Below are 7,999 nucleotides of genomic sequence, written 5' to 3'. Positions count from 1 at the left end.
TGTTCTCTTGCCCTCGTGTTTAGTTTAGGTTTTGCCTGTGCTTAGTCTTCTCTGCCCGTATGTCCCTCTGTCTGTCCATGGTGTCTTGTCTGGTCCTCTGTGTCTGTTAGTTTCCTGTTTTATTCTGAAGGTCCTTGTCTTATGTTAGTGTTTTCAGGTTATGTTTCCCCTGTCTCGTCAGCTGTGATTTCTCCCAGGTGTGTGTCTCTCATCCCTTGATTACTGCCATGTGTATATATGTAAGCCCTGTGTTTCTTTTGTTCTCTGTCGCGTTGTCAATGTCTACTCACCCTCGGTTTCCGCTGTGTGTTCTGTTACCTGTTTTTGCCTGCCTGTTAGTTTATATTTTCCAGTTTAGTTAGTCTTCTGTTTGATCAGCAGCCTGTAATAAATTAGTTTATTCTGAGTTTACTTTCGCCTCTGTGAGTACTGCATTTTGGGTCCTTCCTCTCTGCCTGCCTGCCAGCCATGACATCTTTAAAAAAATCAGACTATGCTTGAGAGTAAGGTCCCAGTCTGAAAGGAGGTGCTCAAGTATCCAACCATTATGTCAGAATCTTGTTATTGGCATCTGTTCAAAGTGCAGCTTGCTAAAATACATACATTGCAATCAATATAATCATTTTGTTCCAGCAAAAGATCATTTTCTTTCTGGCATTGAACTTCAATCATGAGGGTTTTTTTTAACCTGATGGGCCCCAAAGGGCACACACACACTCAAAATAATTATGCAACAACAGTGACTTACACAGATGTAAAAACATTACCACACCAATACACTGAGGTTATAAAATCATAAGCTCAGTTAAAGCCATTCTCTCCCCCTTATCAGGGTCACCTATCCTAGTGAACACAGAGCAAGAGGTAGTGTATACGCTGAATCTGAGGCATGAAATGCCTTTTTGTTTGAAAACACATCATTTTCTCTCCCTTTTGGCCTCCTGTCCACACAGATGGCGTTTTCCCCAAGGAAAAACGCAGCGTTTTGAAAATGCTCTCGAAAACACATACATTTGAAGACGGTGCTTTCCCATGCAGCGTGGACAGCGAAAACGGAACCTTTCGAAAACAATGATGCATGTTAGTCATATGATGCAGTCATATGACCAATTAAACAAAGATAGCGGAGGGTATTATACAGGAGTTGTTTTGTTTGCTCTTAATTTCAACAGCCCTATTAAAGATTAATATCAGTTTGTACATGCTCCAGATAGCTTTTCTTAAAATTCTTTAATTCTCACTCGCTTTTGCAACTTTGTACTTTTGTGTTACTCGCAGTAACAACTCCACCTCATTGTTAGTCCATTTAAAAAGCTCAGTGCTTTTCCTCGACATTTTGCCACGACGTTTCAACGAGCCGGAAAGTAAATAGGCGGCAGACAGAAATGAGGCAGGTCAAATCGTCTTGCGTTTCACGCATGCGGAGTACTGGGACGTAAACGTTTTTGGCGTTTCAATGTGGACGTCCAGTGGACAATGTGGACGTCCAGACTAGCGTTTTCAGTGTATGTCTTTGGACCAGAGTATACAAAGAGAGCACGGGGAGAATATTAAAACTTGACACAGAAAGGCTAGATGGTTAGATGGTAGATTTGAACTCAGAACTTCTTGCTGTGAGGCAGTGGTGCTAACCGCCAACCGCATTCCAGCATGGAAAAGCCAGGTGACAGGAAACATTTACATCTTGGCATTTATATTGATTAAACATTAATGAAGTTCTTGTTAATGTCTCCATGTCACTATGAGGCATTAGGACAGGGGGTGTTGCTTTTAAATGCTCTTTTATGAGTTCAGCTGCTAACACAGCTGCTTTCCCCTTGCACTCATCCCTGTGCTCTTGGACTCTATCTGTTCATAATTCCAACACAAAGGGCCCCAGAAAATGCACTCTCAGCCTCCTGTAAATGCAATTCATGACGAGGCTGCATAAGACTTTGATTGTGCCAGGAATTGGATCGCTTCGTGGCTGCAGCAGAAAGAGGGAGTGTTGGCAAGCACATTGGGACACATCGCAGTAGTATTCTACAGCTTGAAGACAAAATGACTGAAAAAGGCTTGCAAACATGATCAGACATCAGCAAAGAAAAGGTTTGGAAACACCAACGTTTCATTCATCTAGTTAAAAACCAACATCAAATATTCATATGTGATACAGCTTGCTCATATGTAACCAGAGAATGCTGTTTGCTAAGTGGTCTCAAGATGGATTTTTGCATCCGTGTGTCCTTATATGCACTTGCACATGCCTGTTTGTGTTTGACTGACGAGGAGACAATGAGGGTGATGGAGAAGACATATTTGTTTGTGCTTTCGCCTCTAGAAGCATCTCAGATCTCTCTGGGTTTCACATCAGAAGGGTTTCCCAGCTGTGTGGCCGAGCCCTGTGGCAAAACTAGCAATGCGTGTGGGCATATGTGGTGGGGGTGATTGAAAAGGAATACACATATCATCTGCAGCTCGAAGAAAGAGAGTGTGAGACTAAGGGGACAGAAACACACTGAAATATCACTGCTGTTTGTCTATGAGGATTCAGGGTCAGGGGACTTTATTGGACATCATCTACCACTAACACGCACTGGCTGAGATCCAGAGATGTATATAGACTGCATTTTCAGACAGCTAAAACTCACTTGAAGGATTCTTTGTGTATTTGCTGAGTTGCCTGTGATTTTAATAACAATGTTTCATTGTTTTTGGTTCTCAGATGAAATGTTCCCCAAAGGATGTTTCATAATGAATTTCATGACTCAATGGGTTTGATCTGATACCTTCATCAGGCCACAGTTTCCCATTATCAGTTTTATAGTAAAAAATAATTCGGCCGTAACAGTAATGGTAGCAACTCTTTGAAATAGTCTTTGCCTAAATGAACTAGTTAATTCATAAAGGGCCCCACATTTTTCTACATATTTTTTCTTTTTTTCCCCTAAATTCTAATTCTAAACAAATTAACCTTAGATGACCATAATTTAAGCAAAAAAGAATAATAATTTTTTTAAAAAAACACTTAGCTGGTCCTTTTATTTGCGGCTTTGGTGACAACTGTACCAGAATATTCAGCCTTTAAAAACCAGCCAGGTTGCCAGTGATCTGTTTAGTGTTAATTTCACTTCTACCCATTCAAATTTTCAGCTATTCACCATACCGAAATCCCACAACAGAAGAACGGTAAGACCCAAATACCTTAAGAAAACTTTGCCATCGCCCTAGCGGATGTTAAGCAAATAAATGTGTACTCCAAAAAAGGTCATCTGACGGCAATCCCTCTAAGTGCATGATGTCCATGGAAGGTGTTTTTCTGAGCTAGTCAGCCAGTCACTGCCTTCCAAAAGACGTCACTTTATATCAGCATTTGTTTCCATAGTGATCAAAGGTAAAATGTTGTCTTTTCAGGTTTATACAGAGCGTTTCAATGATTCACCAATTCATGGTTAACCACGTGGCATTTTCTTTTGACTAGAGAATGGTACATAGCTTTCAGAGATAAGATTAGATTACATTTTTGTTGAAAGAAGAAAACAAAAAAGTTGAAGAAGAAAAATGTTACTTTGTATTAAAAACACAGACATACCACTACAGGGAAATGTGTCATAGTGTTAAAGTATGTGATCACCAAACCACTGTACATATACACATGAGAATAACAACAGCTGTTGTAAAGTGTTATGAAAGAGGTACTCATACGCAACTGAGAAGTCCTGAGATCATCTACTGGCAATGGAGAAAAATCTTTTTTTTTTTTTCAAGATTGTGAAGGTTTAACAGGCAAAATAAATTCTAATTTCTTAAAGAAAAGGTAGACTACGTTCAGTAACAGGCAGAGAGACAACGTACATATGTGCCCAACTTGAGCTTTTTGAGAGGACATGACAGAATGATGGGAAATGGACTGCGAGGCAGGTGACAAGTTATTTTGGAAACACGGGGTTAGTGAAAAACAGGGAGGTGCTGGAATGAAAGGGAATAAAGACCAGGTGACACACAATGGAGCTTTGGTCCTGATCTATGGCTGTCTACAGCTCTCAAGTTATACTGGCTGTTCTTTCTAGAGCACTGCAGTCCTGGCCGTTCACTTGCCTGATCCTTAACCTTTTCTTTCATTGCCTCAGATATGCAGTCCTGGACTGAGAATGTTGTCATAAAATGCCTTTAAAAACATTTAAGTTAAACCAAACTGACATGTCCTGTTCTCTTCTTGGCTGAAGACATGAGTATTATGAGTCGGGATAAATGTCTGGGCTTGTGGTCAAGGTCCAGAATGAACCTGAAAGCTTCCACAGGACTTACTCAGGTTAGTCTTAATTAAAACTTCTCTCTCACTGGGTCTTGAAGTTAAATAGGTAGGAAATCAGCACTGCCACACTGCAAAGCCCTTGAATAGTCTATTAACTGATAGTTCCAAACACAACAGCACTAATCGGTTAATCAAAATATGATCATTCATTTAAAAAAACAAACACACACTCACAAAAAAAACACTTTTAGAATTTGACCTGGACTTGACCCTGTTCCCGACTGACTGTCCACACTTATAAACTGATAGAAGCCTTCCAACTATGCCAGTCTGTAACTGTTGAAGTGGAAAGTTTCTCTCAGCATATTCAGATTTGTTAAATTAGAGGAGTGAATCATAGACGAGTGGGATCCTGCCAGTGAGTGGTTGAAGCCAATCTATAAAAACAGAGTATGTTGAAGCATGATGCACTTACTTAAAGGTAACCCATTCTGCTCATTTCCGGCTCCATACTTTTAATCTTAGTCTTTACTAATGTAACTTTGCATAATTCAGATGCCAACATAATACATAACTCAGAACTTCTTGCTGTGAGGCAACGGTGCTAACCGCCACGCCACCGTGCTGTGCCCAGTCAAAAGTTGATGCTCCCAGAATTCCAGCATGGAAAAGCCAGGTGACAGGAAACATTTACATCTTGGCATTTGTATTAATTGAACATTAATGAAGTCCTCGTTAATGTCTCCATGTCACTATGAGGCATTAGGACAGGGGGTGTTGCTTTTAAATGCTCTTTTTTTCAATGCTTGAAGCCTCATGATGCTTTTTCTAAGCCAGAACTGACCATGTTTGGACCAAGCTAGTATGCAAAGTTATCTGCCTGTGCTAGCAAGATTGGCTGGCAAGCTGTATGCAAACACTATATTGGTGCAAAGCTCATCCAATTAGTGAGATGGCCAAAAATGAAGCACAGACTTCTTGGATGGTCAGTGACAAAAAAGATATGGCCTACAGTGAGGTACATACTGTAGTTTCTTTAGAAATGCTCTAAAAATCAAAGACAGCACAACTTTGGTAGAGACGTCTCTTTCACGTTCTCCAGCCAGACAGCAGTTGACTATAGCTCCATGATTCAGTTAAAATAGAATTATATCCACCATCAGCTGTAACTGTGCCCTCAAAACTGTAGCGGTGTTGAAAGAGCAGGGCTTTTCCCAATGAAGAGCGCTGCACAGTAATGTGAGTTTTCCATTTTCACCTCCATGTGGCAAAGCTTAATGTAATGCTGAGGACTGCCTCTTATGTCAGTGATCACACTTCTGTTCAAGGTGAGATTCTAATCACTGCATATTATTTACACTCCACTCTATCCCAATACGGTGAAATGACTTCAGCATGTGGTCAAAATTACACTGGTTATATAAAATGGGTATAAAAAGTTTGCTCGACAATGCATGGAGGCGTCAATAACATAAGAGACTGTCAAGGATCAAGCATTTCAAGTCACATACAGTCTGTTACATATGTTGCATTTTAACATGGCTATTACATTCTACTGACAGGATTTCAGGGTTCATCAAAGGGTGGAGAGGGTTAAGCTAAAATTCAAAGACTCCAGCTCCATAAATTCTTGAGTTCTCAGAATATCTTAATTTTGAGGTTGATGTGTTTGTGGCTTCATCACAAGCTGTTTGCAGTTCAGTATAAAGACTGAGATGAGTTTGCATCTCTGAGCCTGTAGCTATGGTCCCTGCCTCCAAGATCCACTGTTTCCTCCAGTTAAATACATTTGTGTCACATGGACATTTTAACAAATGGGAGCATTAGGCCCCATCAGAAGTAATGCAGACATTATACCAAGCTGCTGTGTTAAAGACGTAGAAACCAAAACTTTTAACTTTAACAGTCAACGAATGCTCCGATCTTAATCTAAGGCTGTAAACTTTTGTAATGGCTGAAAACTGAGATTATCAGCATCAATGGCTCTCTTCCACACAATGTCTTTTATCCTGTCTTCCTTCTCTCACCCCATCCAGTCAGAGCAGATGGCTCCGCCCCTCCCTGAGCCTGTTTCTGTCAGAGGTTTCTTCCTGTTAAAAGGGAGTTTTTCCTTTCCACTGTCGCCAAAGTGCTTGCTCATAGGGGGTCATATGATTGTTGGGTTTTTCTCTGTATGTATTATTGTAGGGTCTACCTTACAATATAAAGCGCCTTGAGGTGACTGTTGTTGTGATTTGGTGCTGTATAAGTAAAATTTAATTGAAACTGAAATGGAATTGAAAAAAACTAGGCTTACTGACACCTGCTCAGACATCCAAGAAAAGCTTAGAATACAACAGCTTTTTCCAGTTGAAAGCAGTTATTGGAGGTGTTTTGGGCATCTGACTAGGCATCCATAGAACGTTTTTTGGAGATGTTGTACAGCTATCCCAAAATATAACCCGAAATATACTCACTTGAGTTGGGATTGTCACTAATGAGGAACGGATTTCCTCATTTTATCATGTTAGAATTTCTTTCTGTCAGCGATTTTTAGCACACTGTTGCCACTAATTGTTGTTTGCGTCTCAGTTTATATATGGGTGAGTTACTGTTGTCATTGTGCATTTCAGCTGATGGGTTCACATTCAGCTCAAGGCCTTGAAATTGCGTGGGTCAGAACTCTTTCAAATTATCCAATGTAGGTCAACACAGAATGCACACAGAAATGCACACAAACGTATTTCCTCTATGGAAATATAGCTACACATATCACATAATGCATGTTTTGCACAGTAAAACTGACCAAAACAAGCTGTCTAATTAATGTCTGTAATTATGTTGTATTCCATGTACTCAGAACATAAGACAGATTAATAGTGAAAATAGAGAGAAAAATCCCTGCTTTGATATTTATCTTTGAAATAACTGACACATTCTCATGGCTGGATTATCAACACCCTGGGGGCACAACTCCATGGAATCCCAGAAGCCATGGTGCTTCTGGGATTCCATGGGATTCCACAAAAGCAAACTGCAACTAGGAACATGAACTGAAATAATGTTTTTTTTAACAATTCCAGTTATTAACTTGCTTAATTTTTTACATAGTACGGTATATGTGGCACTCGAGCGCATTATGAAAATATTAAGATAAAAGAAAGTAAGCATCACACAAGGAATCAGTTCATTTTCTTAATATTGCAACACTATAGCACTCGTTGTTTATGAGTTCACTGCAAAGAAAAACTAAAGTCCTGTCTCTTGGTAATAAACCTGTTACCATCTGCCAGGTCACCAGCAACACATTAAGGTTATGGATTATGGTTGGGTTTATTGTAGCCACAAGTTTAATATGCATATTTTTAGAAACTAGTATTTTAAATTTCTAATGACATCCCATAAATGTTGACATTACAGGGGTTTTTTTTGTCTCAAATGCTTTTCAATGTAAGTATTCCAAACAGGTGAAAATTCTATGGAAAGCATAACCAAACACAAACAATACCCCTGATCCAGTTGTTAAGTGTGTTGATATTAAGAGGTTAAAGGCATAATTTCAAAGGGGCAGAAACTGAGATTTTTCCCAGAGAATAATAGTAGCTGTAGATAGAGTGTGTCTGTGTGTGGTGCGTGTATAGTTATTGAATATATATAACCTGTTAAAATGTATGTATGGCCATTTATTAACATTCCCTCTCTGTGTGTTAATGTAGGTGGTGCCACTGCCCTGACACAACATCCAATTGAGGCTGTTTGACTCCAGAAGAGGGGGCTGATGGGTGA

This window comes from Haplochromis burtoni, unplaced genomic scaffold (genome assembly GCF_018398535.1).
Source record: "Haplochromis burtoni strain Fernald_Lab_line unplaced genomic scaffold, NCSU_Asbu1 Contig_593, whole genome shotgun sequence".
NCBI classification, from domain to species: Eukaryota; Metazoa; Chordata; class Actinopteri; order Cichliformes; family Cichlidae; genus Haplochromis; species Haplochromis burtoni.
This window is presented reverse-complemented; position numbering follows the sequence as displayed.